Source organism: Acinonyx jubatus, chromosome C2 (assembly GCF_027475565.1).
Source record: "Acinonyx jubatus isolate Ajub_Pintada_27869175 chromosome C2, VMU_Ajub_asm_v1.0, whole genome shotgun sequence".
Classification (NCBI taxonomy): domain Eukaryota; kingdom Metazoa; phylum Chordata; class Mammalia; order Carnivora; family Felidae; genus Acinonyx; species Acinonyx jubatus.
Genome location: NC_069384.1, coordinates 129,789,593 through 129,807,396, shown reverse-complemented (window position 1 = coordinate 129,807,396; position 17,804 = coordinate 129,789,593). Strand labels below are relative to the sequence as shown.

Here is a 17,804-nt window from a genome sequence, read left to right as displayed (position 1 = left end):
TATGAAATTAAAGATGGTGGGGGTGGGGTGCATCTGAGTGGCTCAGTCAGTTAGGCTTCTGAGTCTTGGTTTCAGCTCAGGTCGTGATCTCCCTGGTTAGTGGGTTCAAGCCCCATGTCCAGTTCTGAGCTGACAGTGCAGAGCCTGCTTGGGATTCTCTCTCTTTCCCTCTCTCTGCCCCTCCCCTACTTGAACTGTCTCTGTCTCTCTTAAAAAAAAATAATAAAAAGATAGCAGGTACACACCTTCATATCTAAACCAGGAAAGACTCTTAGAACATCAGGTCATGATGACTACTTGGAAATATCATCAGAGAAGGAAGCCCAGGAGTTGTCCTCCCACCCACCTGCCAGTCACAAAGATGCTCTGATGGATCCCAAGGGAAGTTCTCATCAGTAGGTGTTACTTCAGAAAACAAGGGCCTCCATAAGTATTGAGATGAATGTGAAACTCAATGTGTATAAAATATGACAATAGCTTCAACTTAATTACCCTCTGATGTCACCCTTCTGGGGCCCTGGATCTTCAGGGCCCCAGCAATCTTCACCAGTTTTACAAGAACATTAATTTGCTAAATTACAGGACTCTCTTTAACATTCTGGATCTGAAAGTTATTTTATATAGTGTTTCCTAAACTTGGCTGATAATAAGAACCATGTCAGGGGGTGCCTGGGTGGCTCAGTTGGTTAACCATCTGACTTCAGCTCAGGTCATGATCTTCCAATTCATGGGTTCGAGCCCCATGTCAAGTTCTGTGCTGACAGCTCAGAGCCTGGAGACTGTTTTGGAGTCTGTGTCTCCCTCTCTCTCTGCCCCTCCCCCACTCATGCTCGCTCACTTGCACTCGCTCTCTCCTTCTCTCTCTCTCAAAAAAATTAATAAATAAATAAACATTTAAAAAAAAAAGAACCATGTCAGGAAGTTTATTTTTTTTGTTTTTGTAAAACAAGTTCTAGAGGCTCCAAGTTCTGTAAATTTTAAAAGCTCCCTCAGGTGATTCTGATGATTCTCTAGGCTTGAGAACCACAGGACATAGATGATAGCCTCATCTCTTCACCAATCCTGGTATCACAAAATTCCTTGATCTGAGTAAACTTTGGCTAATGGCAATAGGCCCACTGTGCACTCAGACCAAGAAATAAGTTCTTAAGAGCCTGAGGTGGAATCCCTGTCTTCTCTTCTCCCTGCTTAGCTATGGCCCCCAAAGGCATTAAACTCAATCTAAAATGGATGACAATGGGAGACCACCAGGCTCTGGGACATAGTTGGTGCAAGAACTCTTTAGCTATCTAGCCTCAGTTTTCAGCTGACCAAGAAGACGCTGTAGGTCTTATTAGAGTCCCAGAACTCTGCTAAAGAGGCCCAGGGGTCAAGGATTCAAAAGCCTCTGGTCTCTAGGATGATGGGCTCTGTTTCACAGCCTGAAAAACTCTCATCCACAAACCACCCTAGATGACTCCATTTAAAATCTTAACCAGAAACAGTGTGGAGGGTCCTCAAAAAATTAAAAATAGAACTACCCTATGACTCAGCAATAGCACTACTAGGAATTTACCCGAGGGATACAGGACTGCTGATTCACTGGGGCACATGTACCCCAATATTTATAGCAGTGCTTTCAACAATAGCCAAATTATGGAAAGAGCCTAAATGTCCATCAACTGATGAATGGATAAAGAAGCTGTGGTTTATATATACAATGGAATACTACTTGGCAATGAGAAAGAATGAAATCCTGCCATTTGCAGCAACGTGGATAGAACTGGAAGGTATTACGCTGAGTGAAATAAGTCAGTCAGGGAAGGACAGATATCATATATTTTCACTCATATGTGGGTCTTGACAGACCCACTTAACAGAAGACCATGGGGGAGGGGAAGGTGAAATATAGTCACAAACAGAGAGGGAGGGAGGCAAACCACAAGAGACTCTTAAGGGTCTCTCACAGAGAACAAACTGACAATAGATGGTGGGGGGGAGGGGGAGGGAAAATGGGTGATGGGCATTGAGGAGGGCACTTGTTGGGATCAGCACTGGGTGTTATATGTAAGCCAATTTGACAATAAATGATATTTAAAAAATAAATGAAAATTCAAAAACAAAAAAACCTTAGCCATTGGGACACCTGTTGGTTCAGTCAGTGGAACTTGTGACTTTTGATCTTGGCATTATAGGTTTGAGCCCCATACTGGGCATATATATTACTTTAAAAATAAATGAATAAAATTATTTTTAAAAACCTCTAACCATAATCATCAGAGACTTTAAGAGTTAGGAATAGGTCAAGGTGATGTGAAGATCTAATACATTCTTTTCCAACTCTAAACCTAAAAGGGGATATTCTGGCAATGGACTTTATGACTTTATTTCAGACTTCTCCCCTCCCCCAGACAAAAACATTATCCTACTTGTGATTATTCTAAAAAAAAAAAAAGTGTATTCCCTCTCCACCACTGTCCCCCTCCAACATATGTACCAGCTACTGCCTCTTTGATCATCAAGGAAATCATGTCTCTCCATAGAAGAGCCAATCCTCGTAGCTTCTGACTCTACTAGCTTCTTTATATTTTTATTTTGTAGAATGCTACTTAAAGACCTCAAAAAAAAACCTTCCAACTTCCTTCCCTGCCTTTCCTAGATCATTTATCCAATAGAGCACAAAATTTGGGTTCAGAGATTCTCCACTTCTATAGCTGCTGAGATAGCACTCCTAACAGAGAAAGGCTAATCTAGTTACCATAATAGTTCAATACAATTCCCAGCAACCCTGGAGGCACCTGGGTGGATCAGTTGGTTAAGCATCTGACTTCAGCTCAGGTCATGATCTCACAGTTTATGAGTTCGAGCCCTACATCAGACTCTCTGCTGTCAGCATGGAGCCTGCTTCAGATCCTCTGTCCCCCTGTCTCTTCCCTTCTCCACTTTCTGTCTCTCACAAATAAATAAACATTAAACAAAAATTTCTCAGCAACCTCTACCTTACCATAACAATTAGGAGCCAGTCTGTACTCAGATAAAATATCTACACTTCAAAGAACATGTCAACAGGCAGAGAGAAACTCAAAGTGGTAGCCTCCATCGTTGCTAAAACCCCCACCCATGCTAAAGAGCAGAGGACCTCTGCTATGAACACTTGAATAACAGAGTCTGCCCCATCACTTGTATTCCAACACTCCTCTTCCATGTGCCTTCACCATGTGCTGGCCACCATGCTCCTATCCTCTGCTTCATACCCCAGTGCCTAGCCTCAGTGAACCAAGATTGAGAAGATGTCATGGGCTTCCAAGGACATCAAATCTTGATTCAATCAATGCTCGATTCACTAGGAAGAGAGTGGATGAAAGAACAATTATAAAATTCTACTTCTCATCTTGGAAACAGATTATAACAGGACACATAAAGCCAAACGAACAGAACAGAGGAAATAAAAGGAAACACATCCCACACTGTCCCTTTAAATGTGTCTGATTTGCCTGTGCATTGCTACAGGACAAAGGAAAGCACATAACTGGCAATGACATATCTCAAGATTTGCCTGTAACACCCTCTCACATTCCTGCTCATTACATTTATGTAGATCTTCCTCTTTGTTTTGGATTGTTATTCAAACAAATTAAGTACCACACCATGACCTTCCATTGTCTCCCACCACACACACACACACACACAGCTTCTTCTTCAGGTCATACAGACTTAAAAAAGCTGAGCTGGCTTCTGTCTTCAGTCCTAAGCTTTTCCACTAAGGTAGGAAGTTGAGAATATAGAATTTTAGGACTATTCTTAGTGTGTGAGCAAGGTTCTTCCTGCACAGTTCAATACCTTAGATTCAGAGTAATTCTGTGCCATCTCGGACTACGGATTCCAGAAAAGACCCACACTGCAAAGAAGCTAATTTCCTCATATCCAGGAAGGCTAAGTTTTCTTACGGCAGCAATTAGCATCCATCTGTGTTCTTCTATTAATGTGGATCCAGTGTGTAGGTAAGGCCTTGGCAGAGTGACAGAGGATGTCTTTGTCTAGGGGGTAAAAGTAATTTATTAAGAAGATATAAAGGGAGACAGACAGGTGTTCTTTGAATTAATGATAAGAAATCTGTCTGGAGGTTTTATTTAGTAATATTATTTTAAATGAGCTGGTTTGGGAGGTTTCTAATTTTTCAGAGGACGACCTCTGAATTTAGCCTCAAATCATGAAGTAGAAGGTAACTCTATGAGAAGCTTTCAAAGACTTCCGAAGTTCATGCCTGGGTTCAATGATGTCTCCCCAGTTGTGAACTTTAACAAAGTTACACGAGTGTTACTGCTCTGCCAGAAAGCAGGCCATTTCTATAGATACTGATAACTCATTCTTGATCTGGCCAAAATTCTTATCACACTTCACAGTCATTGATCCATGGAAAGCAAATTAATAGCACAAGTAAGAAGGCAAAGCATACGATGCAGGTTATTTTCCAAATGGGCCACTGCTCCACCAGGCATGCATTAGGTGATAGATGTCACTACTGGACATTATGCTAGCATTTAAATCAGGTACATTAATCCAGTAGCTGAGATATCAAGCAACTCTCCTTTTGGGCCACCCTCCACATTGTATCATCACTGTTTGGTCACCTTCCCCTGGAATCCCTCATTAAGCCCTTAAATAGGATGATGCAATTTTACACCAAAACCACTAAACACAATTTCCACAGGATACATTTCACATAATACAGGGAACTCATGTATTTTACTGTCTGAATATGGCTGAATGGAAATGAGACTCTTCTTAAGCAGGATTTTTAAATTTTAGGCATATTAGCAAAAATTATGCTAAGGATGAGATCACCCACATGAACTAGAATAAAAAGGAAAAATAACTAGGAAACCAAACTTATGAGATGGCAAATTAGGTGACATCTGTTCAACTTGGCAGACATAACTTTATACTATCCCAAGGCCTGCACTCAGTATAGTCAAAGAGGCTCGTTGATTGAATGAGCCTAAATCACCAGCTAGATCTTGGACAACAAACCTCTTATTTCTTTGGGCTGTACCTCCAACTCCACTGTCATTGCCTGATAGGCCTTGGCTGTGCCTTGAACCAGGTTTCACAATCCTGACCATGACTTTGGATCTTCCTAATGACTACCTGGCATCTCTGGCCTGACAATGAAGCCACAGACTACCTGGTTCAAGCACCCTCCTACCTTGACTATGTTCCCAGGCTTCTTCTTCCAATACCACCTTTAACCCCAGAGCTCCCTGCTGGCTCATCCCAACAGCAACTACCCATTGGAAGTTGAAAGGCACTGGAGAGGTCTCCCTCCTCATTACCTATTCTCTATGGAAGTTTTACCAACATGTTCATGTAGAATTGGCAACTCTTTCCTTTATGCTCCTACTGTATGCTTGTTGTAAAATTTCTTGAATTAATTAATTTACTTATGCAGCTTTTTCCCCTATCAACTTCTTAATGTTTCTTAATGGCAGATACTAAGCATCATTTAACCCTTTTATTTCTCCATCGTCTTGTGCAGAACATTCATTCATGGCATGTTGTAAGTTATAATAAATGCTTGATGAATGAATGAATGAATGAATGAATGAAAGTTTTCATAATTTAGTCATCTCTTCCTCAGCACCAAGTTGAAATTCTGTTAGCATTTGAATCATTTTCACTTAAATCACCCTAAAGTTACTGCTATGTCTATTATTCACGGAAAACATCACATCCACTTATAGGAATGTCATATGGACTTTCAAAGTTCTTCACTCAAGATAAGAATATTGAATTTAAATAGCATATTTTTATTTATGTGGTTTTTTAGGATGATTTGTTATAACTGACATTGAGGACTTAGTGTGCCCAAGTGTTCTCAGTACTTATATATATTAACTCCATAAATCATTATTACAACACCATGAAGTAGGGACTATTGTTATCTTGAAGAAACTAAGTCTAGGATGGTTAAGAAACTTTTTCAAGTTGATAAAGCTGCTAAGTGACAGAAACAGCAACAAAATTAGTATCTGATTCCAGAGCCCCACTGTTGTTCTTACTCACAACATAGGCCACCTCCAAGAATAATCTGTTCATCTACGCAAAACACCAGACAATGAAGATGTACCTTCAGAGACTGGAAAGAGAGAAGTGGAGACCCTGAAAAGCAAAGTTATGGAGTGTGAAGTCAAAGCCTAAAAGCTAAATGTGTAAGCCCAAGCAGATTTCAGTGTCTCTGTTAGGGAACAGAGAACTTTTTATGGCTACCCTTGAGTTTGTTTTCTATTTTTCTTCTTTAGTTGATATGCCTTATATTATTCTCTTGGATACCTGACACAAGAAATGTACAGGAGAATGGGAAGTCGCATGGATTTAAGGTAAAGATATAAATTGGGGAGAAGGATACTGAGGACTGCCAGTCCCTGACTATCCCCATTACAGTCATTACCCTCTGACATTTTTTTAAATTTATTTAAGGTCTGCCCTATTCTGAAATTCTGTGGTGACCTTTCAAGTTTGATTTTTGCTATGGCGTGCATTCATATTTTTATTAATGTTTATTTGTTTTTGAGAGAGAAAGAGAGAGACAGAGTGCGAACAGGAGAGGGGCAGAGAGAGAGGGAGACACGGAATCTGAAGCAGGCTCCAGACTCTGAGCTGTCAGCACAGAGCTCAACGCAGGACTCAAACCCAAGAACCATGAGATCGTGACCTGAGCTGAAGTCAGACATTTAACCTACTAAGCCACCCACACACTCCGACCCTCTAACATTTTCAATAGCATTGCCCTACAACTCACAGAAGAAGAAGAAGAAACAACAAAGAATGACCAATAAATATATGAAGATATTCAACTTAATTAGTAATCAGGCAAATAAAGAATTAGAATGTCAATGAGATACCACTTCATATCCATCAGATTGACAAAAATTTAAGTCTCATCACACTCACTATGGGGAAATAGGAACTTGCAACCCCTGCTTGTGAGCATATAAATTAATATAACCACATCAGAGAGTAATTTGGTAATATCTAGTGAAGTTGAAGATTTATGATACACTGTGCCCAGGAATTCTGCTTCCACATATATCCCTAGAGAAACTCTCCCACATGCATATTCAAGGATTCTACTGTGTTGCAATAGGAAAAAATGAGATACGTAAGTGTACACTAATAAGAGAATACATAAATACATTCATGTATATTCAAATGATGGACTACTATGTACCAGTGAAGTCAATAAACTTGATGTGTCAATATAGATAGATTACAAAAGCAAAATGTTCAGTGAGAAAAGCAAGATAGTGGATGAGATGCCATGCAGTATCATAACATTTATATAAACTTTGAAAACAAACAATTCTAAATATTTTTCATAGATATGTACACCTAAAGCATAAGCATAAAAATATGCACAGGAAGGATATGTCAACATTCGAATAAAGGATATGCCAACATTGGAAGCAACTGCTTCTACAATGAGAGAGGTAAACAGGACTAGTATAGAGAACAAAGAGAACCATATGCTTAATATTTCTTTCTTTTTAAAAATGGTCTAAAGCGAGTATGACAAAATAATACAATTTGTGAATTTTACTTTATTTTTTTAAATTGGGACAGAGTTTATTTTATTTTTAAATGTTTGTTTATTTTTCAGAGAGAGAGAAAGAGCATAAGCAGGAGAGGGGCAGAAAGAGAGAGGGAGACACAGAATCTGAAGCGGGCTCCAGGCTCAGCTGTTCATCTGAACGGGTTCAACAGAACCCGTTGCAGGGCTCGAACCCACAAACCGTGAGATCATGACCTGAGCTGAAGTTGGACGTTTAACCGACTGAGCCACACGGGTGCCCCTAAAACTTGTGAATTTTAGATTGTTCATATCTAAACAAACATCTTGTTCAGATGTTTGTAATGTTACCCTTTTTGTTTTTCTGTGTGTTTAAAATATTTCACTGAGAAAGCAAACACTTCCCTATACTAAACAGTTTCAAAGGGGTTAAACATAGAGTCTAGTAAGAGAAGCTGCAATTAACGGCAAAGAGGCTTGAGGACATATCAGACGGCACCAATGCTCCAGAGACTGTAAATTATTGCCAAAGCTCAGCTATGCATCACCTAGAGGAGAGGGTGGTTCCTCTTCAAGGCCAGTCATGGTTATTTCCCAGCAAGAAAGATAGTTTGGACCTGTCAGACAACCTCTTATTTCTCTTCAGTCAGGTAGAGTTTCTATGACTCACATTCTAATAGTGCTTGTCTTTGGTAAATCTTGCCACCCACACTGGCATGAGACTAACAATATTAAAGAAAATTCAATTTCCAGTGAAATATGGTATGCACAGACTACAAAACAAAATTCCTTAAGCCAGCCAAACCAAATCCTTTTGGTGCAAAATTCCTATTTCCTTTGTGGTCTTTTCTTCCACCCAAATTCTTCTTGTTAACAGACTTCAAAAATGTATCTTTTGAGGACTTGGAAGCCAACTTGAAGAGTTGTCTTAAAGACGAGATGATTTTAGGATGAGTAAGGATAATATCTATGGGAGGTCTGAACACACCAATAATGTTTAAATTCATGAGTTCAGTATCACACACATACGTGCGCACTTGCACACACACACACACACACACACACACACACACACAGCTAGTTGGTCACCTTGAAGATGTTATTCATTTAGAAAATCAGGAAGTTAAAGGAAAAAATTCTTTAACCTACCTTTCCTATATGAACTTTATACTACATAATCAAATAATAGTTGAGGCAAAGTTTCTCTTTATAAATGATTTCCAACAAATAAATGAAGAAGAAAAGTGAGAATAAGAATATTACCTTTTGCAACCCCTAAATAACTAAATCATCTGAACATTAAGCATGTATAGTGGCTCAGGGTACAAAAGAGAGACAATCAAACATTATGTGCGTCCTAATGAAGAATATATCACCAACTGTGAAATGATCTTGCTAAAACAATTAAGTCTGAATCTCACTAAGCCTCAAGATCCAAACACCAATTTATAGGAATAAGAGGACCGAGGCACATGTTAAAAGGGGAATATAATCAACAAATCTAGACTGTGGGCAGCTACAGGAGTAATTCTCATGTTTCTAGAACAAATAATTGCAAAGAGAAAAACAAGAGATATGAAGAGGAAACCTGTAAATTAAAAGACTCAAAAAGCAAACCTTAAAACAAACAAACAAACAAACAAAAAAAAACAACAGGCAAACTATAGAATTCAATCTCAAGTCTAGCACACTTGGATTATAAAACTGTAAGGAAAAATAAGGAAGTAAATATCATAAAGTTAAGATAGTGCTTTGTCACGAGGGAAGGATGAGTTGAGACTGGGACAGAACATGTGGAGGAAAATCTCTGTCTTCTGACATGAATGGTGGTTTTAAGGACATTAGCCTTATAATTCACTAAGCTGTATAACCACTGGTTAAAGACGGAAAGCCTGTAGAACATAAATATTGCAATATAACAAGATAATGGGGAGAAAAAACTATAATAATACCAATTTGCCTCATGTACATCAATAGATCTATAAATTGCATGATTCTTATCAAAAGCTTTGAAGGTGCATCAAGTAATTACAAAAACAGTGTTAAAAAGAGGGAATATAGTGGCGATTCTTTTCCCTTTGACTGGAATGTAATTTACTTTGCTGGATGAAAATCCCGTGCATACCAAGCCATGTGTTATTTACCAAGAAAAGTCTGAAACCTTGTCTCCTACCCTGTCATTAAGAAACAAAATGTTGGGGCGCCTGGGTGGCGCAGTCGGTTGGGCGTCCGACTTCAGCCAGGTCACGATCTCGCAGTCCGTGAGTTCGAGCCCCGCGTCGGGCTCTGGGCTGATGGCTCAGAGCCTGGAGCCTGTTTCCGATTCTGTGTCTCCCTCTCTCTCTGCCCCTCCCCCGTTCATGCTCTGTCTCTCTCTGTCCCAAAAATAAAAGTTGAAAAAAAAAAAAAAAAAAGAAACAAAATGTTAGGGGCACCTGGGTGGCTCAACTGGTTAAGCAGCCAGCCCTTGGTTTGCTCAGGTCATGACCTCATGGTTTGTGGGTTCAGGCCCTGCAGTAGGGCTCCACACTGGCAGTGCAGAGCCTGCTTGGGATTCTCTTACTCCCTCTCTCTCTCTGCCTCACCTCTCCTCTCTCTTTCTCTCGCAAAATAAATAAACTTAAAAAAAAAAAGAAACAAAACATTAAAAGACAAAAACAAATCTGTTCTCTTAAGCTGCAAAAGTGCAAGAATTCCACACATCAGGTCGTGAAAAGAATATAAACGGTTTCTGATGCCATAGAACAAAATTAAATTTCACTTCCACACTTTCGTATATACTTGTCCTCAAAGCCAAACTGTATAATATGTCACATCCTAATTTATTAGGTGACAAATCAAACTTATTACAGAATTAAAAGTAAATTAAGCAGCATGCATTCATTGTTAATTGGGGAATACTCAAGATTTGTCTCCATATATTACTGACATTCAGGAGCGTATTTAAAAAAAACTTCATAATACAATAGCTATATAATTTTGCTTCGGTTCACTCAATTACAATATACCATAAAAATGATTTAAAAAATAAATTCAAAAAGGATTTGAAAGATTACATATTTCTATGAAAGGGGTTCCACAACTTCTTTTTTTAAAGGCTGAGGTAAGAAGAGTCTGGCAAATGCTCGTCTACAGAATAATAACTCCCCTCTTGACCTGTGTATAGAATCTATCATAATCTGATCCCATTTGCCCTTTACCTTCTTCCTATCCCAGCTATTTTATCCCCACGAATTTCTTGGGCCCTAAAACCTGTCTGACATTAAATGTCATACTATTTTCCAAATCTGCCCAATCTCTCCACAGCTTTCATTTGCATATGCTCTTTCCTGACCTTTTTCTCTAATTCCATCTATCAGGCTCCTATCCATATATTGGGTCCCAGTGCAACTGTCTACTTTTGCTGTTTTTGCCTGGCAGAGTTAGTCAGTCTCTCCTTGGTGGTCCCTCAACCTGTGTCTTGACTGCTGTTACTGAAAATATAGCACCATATTGTAACTGATCATTTGGAATGTCTGTCTCCACCCAGGATTGTCAGGTAAAACACAGGGTAACCCGTTAAATTTGAATTTCAGCGAAGCAACCAATAACATTTTAGTAGAAGTATATCCCATGCAATATTTGGGACATACTTATGCTAAAAATTTTTATTTGTTGTTTGTCTGAAATTCAAATGTAACTGAGCTCCCTATATGTTTATTTACTAAGTCTGTCAACCCTAGCTTCCACCATAACATCATGAACAACTTAAAAACTATGTTTTCTAGGGTACCTGGGTGGCTCAGTCAGTTAAGCATCTGACTTCAGCTCAGGTCATGATCTCACAGTCGTGGGTTCGAGCCCTGATTCAGGTCCTGTGCTGATAGCTTAGAACCTGGAGCCTGCTTCGGATCCTGTGTCTCCCTCTCTCTTTCTGCTCCTCCCCCACTCACTCTCTCTCCCTCTCTCAAAAATAAATAAACATTAAAATTTTTGCAAAAAAAAGCCCCTATGCTTTCTTAAGATGCCATTTTGGGGGATGTGTGTGTGTGTGTGTGTCTGTATATGTGTACGTGTGTGTGTACATGTGTATAATTGTCTACATTCTAGATGGATACAAAGGAAACTACTAATAATGGTTATCTCTGAGAAGAAGCAGTGACTTTCTCTTCTGTACTATTTAACTTTCTATCATTAACATATATTAATATTGCAATAAGAACTCATTTTTTAAAAAAATATCACAAGCAACTTGAGAGGAGGAATAATTATTCCTCTTTATATCCTCATAATGGTTGGCATATTTCCATAGTTTTCAGCAAATGTGAATGGAATAAATGGACGATTGAAGTGAGACTCTTATGAGAGCACTTTGTGAACTCTGCACTGCCATTTGTTGAGCAAATACCTATTGAGCACTTACAGTGGCCCATGTACTGTTCTTAACGGCAGCAATAAAGCACTTTTAAAAATGCACTAACAATCTAATACTGCAGCTTTTAAATAATGCTTCCCAGGCTTTCGACTAATGGATTTTCAGGAGGTCATATGGTTGTATCCAGTCTTTGATTATATAGTTTCATTTTCCTCGTTGACCACAAACCAGACAAAGACCCACTCTTGTGGAGTTTACATCCCAGTGGAGATAGGCAAATGATAAGAAAGTAAACAAATATAGGGGTACCTGGGTGGCTAAGTCTGTTAAGCGTCAGACTCTGGATTTTGGCTCAGGTCATGATCTCACGGTTCATGGGTTCAAGTCCCGCATCAACTCTGTGCTGAGGGTGGAGCCTGCTTGGGATTCTCTGTCTCCCTCTCTCTCAGCCCTTCCCTTACTTGTTTTCTCTCACTCTCTCTCTCTCAAAATAAACTTTTTTAAAACTTCTGAAACAAAAGAAAATAAACAAACACAGAAATAAGATAATTGCAGGCAGTTATAAAAGCCTTCTAAAGACAACCATAGAGGGTAAGGTGATGAAAAATGAAGGCTTCTCTGAGGTGTTATTTGAGATGAGATCTCACTGATGAAAAGGAGTCAGTCTGAGACAATCTGGAAGAACTTCAGAGCAAATGCAAAGTAAGTCAAGGATAGTGAGGAGGAACAAGTTAGTAGTGTTTGAGAAACAGAAAAAAAGGCCCCAAGCTGCGAATCAAAACAGTGCCAGGGGCTTCACAAAAGAAGATATATGCGTATGAAGATGTGCTACCATTGGCACGCAGACAAATGTAAATTAAGACTACAATCTGATATCTCTACACATCCACTAGAGCAACAAAAATTTTTAAATCTGGGGGTGACCTTGAGCCTTCAGGAGAGAGATGGGGAGTCTCTGGAGGCTGCATGTCCTGGGCAGTGCCCGAGGAGGCTGAGCTCTGTTGCTACGAATCCCAGTGGTCAGACTTGGCTCGTGTCTCAGCATTTCTCCAGGACTGACCTGCCCCAGGATGGTGTAGAACACAGCACATTCAACCCAACCGCCGTTGGGGTTCCAAGGCTGCATCTCTCCCCTGGACTGGTGAGAGGGTTGGCAGTGTTTTGCTCCTGGGCCTAATTCCAGCTGCTTATTTGAATCCTGGTTCTGTGATGAACTACCCCTGACTGCAGCCCTCAGTCTCCATAGTCACTGGGGCCTTGGACAAGTGGTTACTATGGTCAAGGAGATGCTTTACAAAAAGCTGCCAAGGCAGGTGTTTGGGCCCTCTCGGCTTCCACCTTTGTTGGGCTTTGTTATTTCAACTGTCATGATGTGGGCATCTGCAGAGCTGTTGCCACACCGTGGAAGCTCTGACCTTTTTGACTCAACACCTTGAGAACTGATTGTACACCTCTTTGCCTCTGCTCTGTCACACCATTCAACTCACGATAAAGAGGCAATAACAGGTAAGTCCAATGGTGAGACAAACCTCTTCTCCTAATCACCTGGTTATTTTTAGAATTTAGTCTTTGGGGAAAAGGTTCAAGAGGAATTGTATCCAAGAAATTTGGAGACCGGGTTCCTTATTCTGGTGAGCTTATGGGGTTGTTTCCCAGCTTCTCACAAGACTCACAGGATAACTAAACATCATATATGAGCTTTTTGCCTTTTAGCTAATCAAACTCTTGAAGGGAATTCAGCTTTATTGCTATCAATAAATGATCAAACTTCTGTATTTGTCCTGGGAATGACAGAGAAAGGGAAAGATTGTTAACTCATAAGTAAAGACTTTGCAGAAAATCAGTCAATGTTTATTTTTTTTATGTTTTTTTTTATTTTTATTTTTTATTTTTTGAGAGAAAGACAGAGTGTGAGCAGGGGAGGGGCAGAGAGAGAGCAAGACACAGAATCTGAAGCAGGCTCCCGACTCTGAGCTGTCAGCACAGAGCCCATCGTGGGGCTCGAACTCACAAACCATGAGATCATGACCTGAATGGAAGTCAGGTGCTTAACCAACTGAGCCACCCAGGCGCCCCAGTGTTTAATTTTTAAAAACTTCTCTCTCTCTTCAGTCGATACCAGTAACAGATGGTTACATGTCCTCGGAAAACCTTAAAATGAGGAAATACTGATATTTCACATTACTAATTTCTAAATCCTGGAAAGAAGAGCCTGGAGAGCTTGAGTATAGAGAAGTTCCATGCAGGAAAGAGGCCCCTTTAGAGATGTATCAAAATATTACAGATTCTAAACAGATTTAATCTTAAAATGCAGTTATTTTACTTGTCCTAAAATAATCTGCCTACAAATATAAAACTGTAAGTAAAAAATTGTTATTTTCACACTCTAGGAATCTTTAATGTGAAAATGTTTTCTATGAGAAGAAAGTTTTTTAAAAAAATAAAATGCTATATGGGGCCCCTGGGGGGCTCAGTCAGTTAGCATCCAACTTTGGCTCAGGTCATGATCTCACAGTTCGTGGGTTCGAGCCCTAACCTACATTGGGCTCTGTGCTGGCAGCTCAGAGCCTGGAGCCTGCTTTGTATTCTGTCTCTCTCTCTTTGCCCCTCTCCCACTTGTGCTCTGTCTGTCTGTCTGTTTCTTCCTCTCTCTTTCAAAATAAATAAACACCAAAAAAATTTTTTAATAAAAAAATAAAATGCTATATAATAAATTTTTTTTAATCTGACAATATCAAGTGTTGGTGAGAATGTGGAAGAATTGAAAAATCTCATACCAGCTGGTAGGAATATAAAATGGTATAACCACTACAAAAAATAACTGAGCAGGTTTCTTATAAAGTTAAATATACATTTTATCATATAATCACATATATTTGTGTGTATGTGCATGTATATGTATGTGTATATACCAAAGAGAAATGAAAATACATGTCCACACAAAACCTGTACACAAATGTTCATATAAGCTTTATTTATAGTAGCAAAACGCTGGAAACAGCCCAAATTTCCAACTGCAAGGAAATGGATCAACTAATTGTGGTATATCTGTACAATGGAATGCAACACAGCAATCAAAAGAAGAAAAACTGATACACACAATAACACATAAATCTCAAGACCATTCTACAAAGCCCAATAAGGTAGACACCAAACAGAACATACTGTATGATTCCATTGATATGAAACTTTGGAATAGGCAAAGCTAGTTTACAGTCATATCAATAGTATACTGGGGACAAAAGTGGAGGTGGAGTGGGGAAATTAACTGCAAAGAGTATGAGGGAACTTTTTGAGGTGATGGAGATATTCTCGATCTTGATTGTGGTGATGGCGATAGCAGTATAGACATTTGTAAAAACCCAGCAAACTTGGGTTCAATACGGGTACATTTTATATGTGAATTACAGTTCAATAAAGTTGATATTTTAAAATGTGCTACAAGAAACTATGTATTAAAAGTGCTGAGGGGAGCCTGGGTGACTCAGTCGGTTAAGCATCCAACTCTTGGTTTCGGCTCAGGTCATGATCTCATGTTTAGTGAGTTCGAGCCCTGCATCAGACTCTGTGCTGATGGGGCAGAGCCTGCTTGGGATTCTCTCTCTCTCTCTCTCTCTCTCTCTCTCTCTCTCTGTCTCTCTCTCTCTCACTCTACCCCTCCCCCACTCATACTTGCACTCTCTCTCTAAGTAAATAAATAAATAAACTTAACAAAAAATTACTTAAAAAATTTTTTAAAGGGCTGAAAAACTTGAGTGATAAAAGATGAGGGGAAAAATTGGCATGCTTTCTGGAAAAAGGATTTTGAAGGGAAGAGACACCAGTCCAAGGAGAGTAAAGCACAGGAAGGAAGGGCAAGAGTAAGGAATTCAGACAGTGGGAGAAAAGAAAAGATTATTCCTTTATCAAAAAATTAATTTCAAAATATAGTAATATTGCTGAGGGTTTGGGCTTTTATTACTTTCTCAACATTGTTTAGCGGCAATAAGGCACTTTAAGAAATGCACCAATGATTAAATATTGCAGCTTTTAAATAATATTCCTCAAGCTTTTGCCTAATGGATTTTAAGGAGGTTGAATGGTTGTATCTAGTCCTTGACCTACACTGTTTAATTATCCTTATCGACTGACTCATGAAATTCTATCATGTGCAGTGGCATGCTATAAATGAAGCTTTGTTCCTTTTGTGAAACTGAGAGCTCTCTGCCTTTCCTCCTGGCTCGTGATCAAGAATTGGACTGCATCTTCTCCCACTGCCTGAGACAGAAAGCTAACAAGACAAATGACCATGAAAAAGACATCTTGATATTCCATCAGAAATCCAGATTAGCATCTCTTATGTAAGATTTTTTTAAAAATATGCAACGAAGGGCACCTGGCTGGCTCAGTTGGAAGAGCATGTGACTCTTGATCTTGGGGTCGTGGGATGGAGCCCCTGTTGGGTGTAGAGATTACTAAAAAAATAAATACATAAACTTAAAAAAATTAAAAAACCAAAAATGAAAACACACAATGAAACTAGATTTTAGGAGTGCCTGGGTGGCTAAATCGGTTAAGCATACGACTTCGGCGCAGATCACGATCTCATGGGTTTGTGAGTTGGAGCTCCTTGTTGGCCTCTGTGCTGACAGCTCAGAGCTTGGAGACTGTCTCAGATTCTGTGTCCCTCTCTCTGTGTGCCTACCCCGCTCGTGCTCTGTTGCTCTCTCTCTCAAAAAGTAAATAGACTTAAAAAATTAAACAAACAAACAAACAAACAAACAAAAAACCACCTAGATTTTAGAATCAGGACCAGCCACACCAGCAGGAAGAAAGGTGGCTGGGAAGTAGGGGGTGATTTCTGGACAGTTGGAAGACAGGGCTGCCTCTTAAAATGTGCCCCTTTTGCTGACTGGTGGCCAAGAATCTGCAAGACGGTGTCAGTCTTGTAACTCGAGGCATTTTTAAAACAGATGACCTTTAGGGGTCCCTGACCTTTAGGGACCCCTTTAGGGTCATTCTCTTATGGAAGGTGAGAACCCAAACCATTTACATTCATACAGCTCACTCTCTACATTAACGTGACTTTACTATTCCACTGGCATCATCAGTATGATTTTGCTGTTTTAGGAAACTCAAACATTGAATCTTTTAAAACAGCATTTGAAAACTTAAGGTTCAAGGGCTAAAACAGGCCTGTATACATGTTTTACTCAGAACTCCTGGTGTTGTATTTGTATGTATACATATATATAACATGCTTTTTATGAACATATGTATGTATATATACATATATATTAAGAAAGGGTATAAAAGTCTCAGTGGTGGTATCCTCTCTAGCTCACCCATCCAAGTAAACTCTTCCTTTCACTACCTTTGGTCTTTTTTATTTTTTAAATGTTGGCTAACTTTTTTCTTAAGTTTATTTATTTATTTTGAGAGAGAGAGAGAATGTGTTTCAAGGCCAGAAAGAGAGGGAGAGAGGGAGTCCCAAGTAGGCTTTGCATGGCCAATGCAGAGCCCAGTGCGGGGCTTCATCTCATGAACTGTGAGATCAAGACCTAAGCCAAGATCAAGAGTCAGAAGCTTAACTGACTGATCCACCCAGGTGCTCCTGTTTTACTTATTTATTTATCTTTAAAATTATGTTAGTTTTAGAAAACTGATAATATAAATTATTCTTGTCCAGATAAATACAATTTAATTGTGTCCAGCGAAATGCAATTGGTTGTTGCATAGATGACTAGACAGGTCCACTTGGTGCATCCATTTTGCACCTATTTGGAAAATTCATTTCAAAATTCTTTATGCCCTGTAAGTTTCTGCTCTTAATAAACTGTCTCTTGAACTGGTTGTAACATCTTACTGGTTACCTTATTAACGACTTAAAGAAAATATTTGACACATGTACATTTTATAGTTGAT

General features: G+C 39.3%; 1 pseudogene; it reads left to right on the top strand.

Annotated features, from left to right (window-relative positions):
* The first annotated feature begins 12,844 nt into the window (after positions 1–12,844).
* Positions 12,845–13,561, top strand: LOC113599972 (succinate dehydrogenase [ubiquinone] cytochrome b small subunit, mitochondrial-like; annotated as a pseudogene).
* The last annotated feature ends 4,243 nt before the right edge of the window (positions 13,562–17,804 follow it).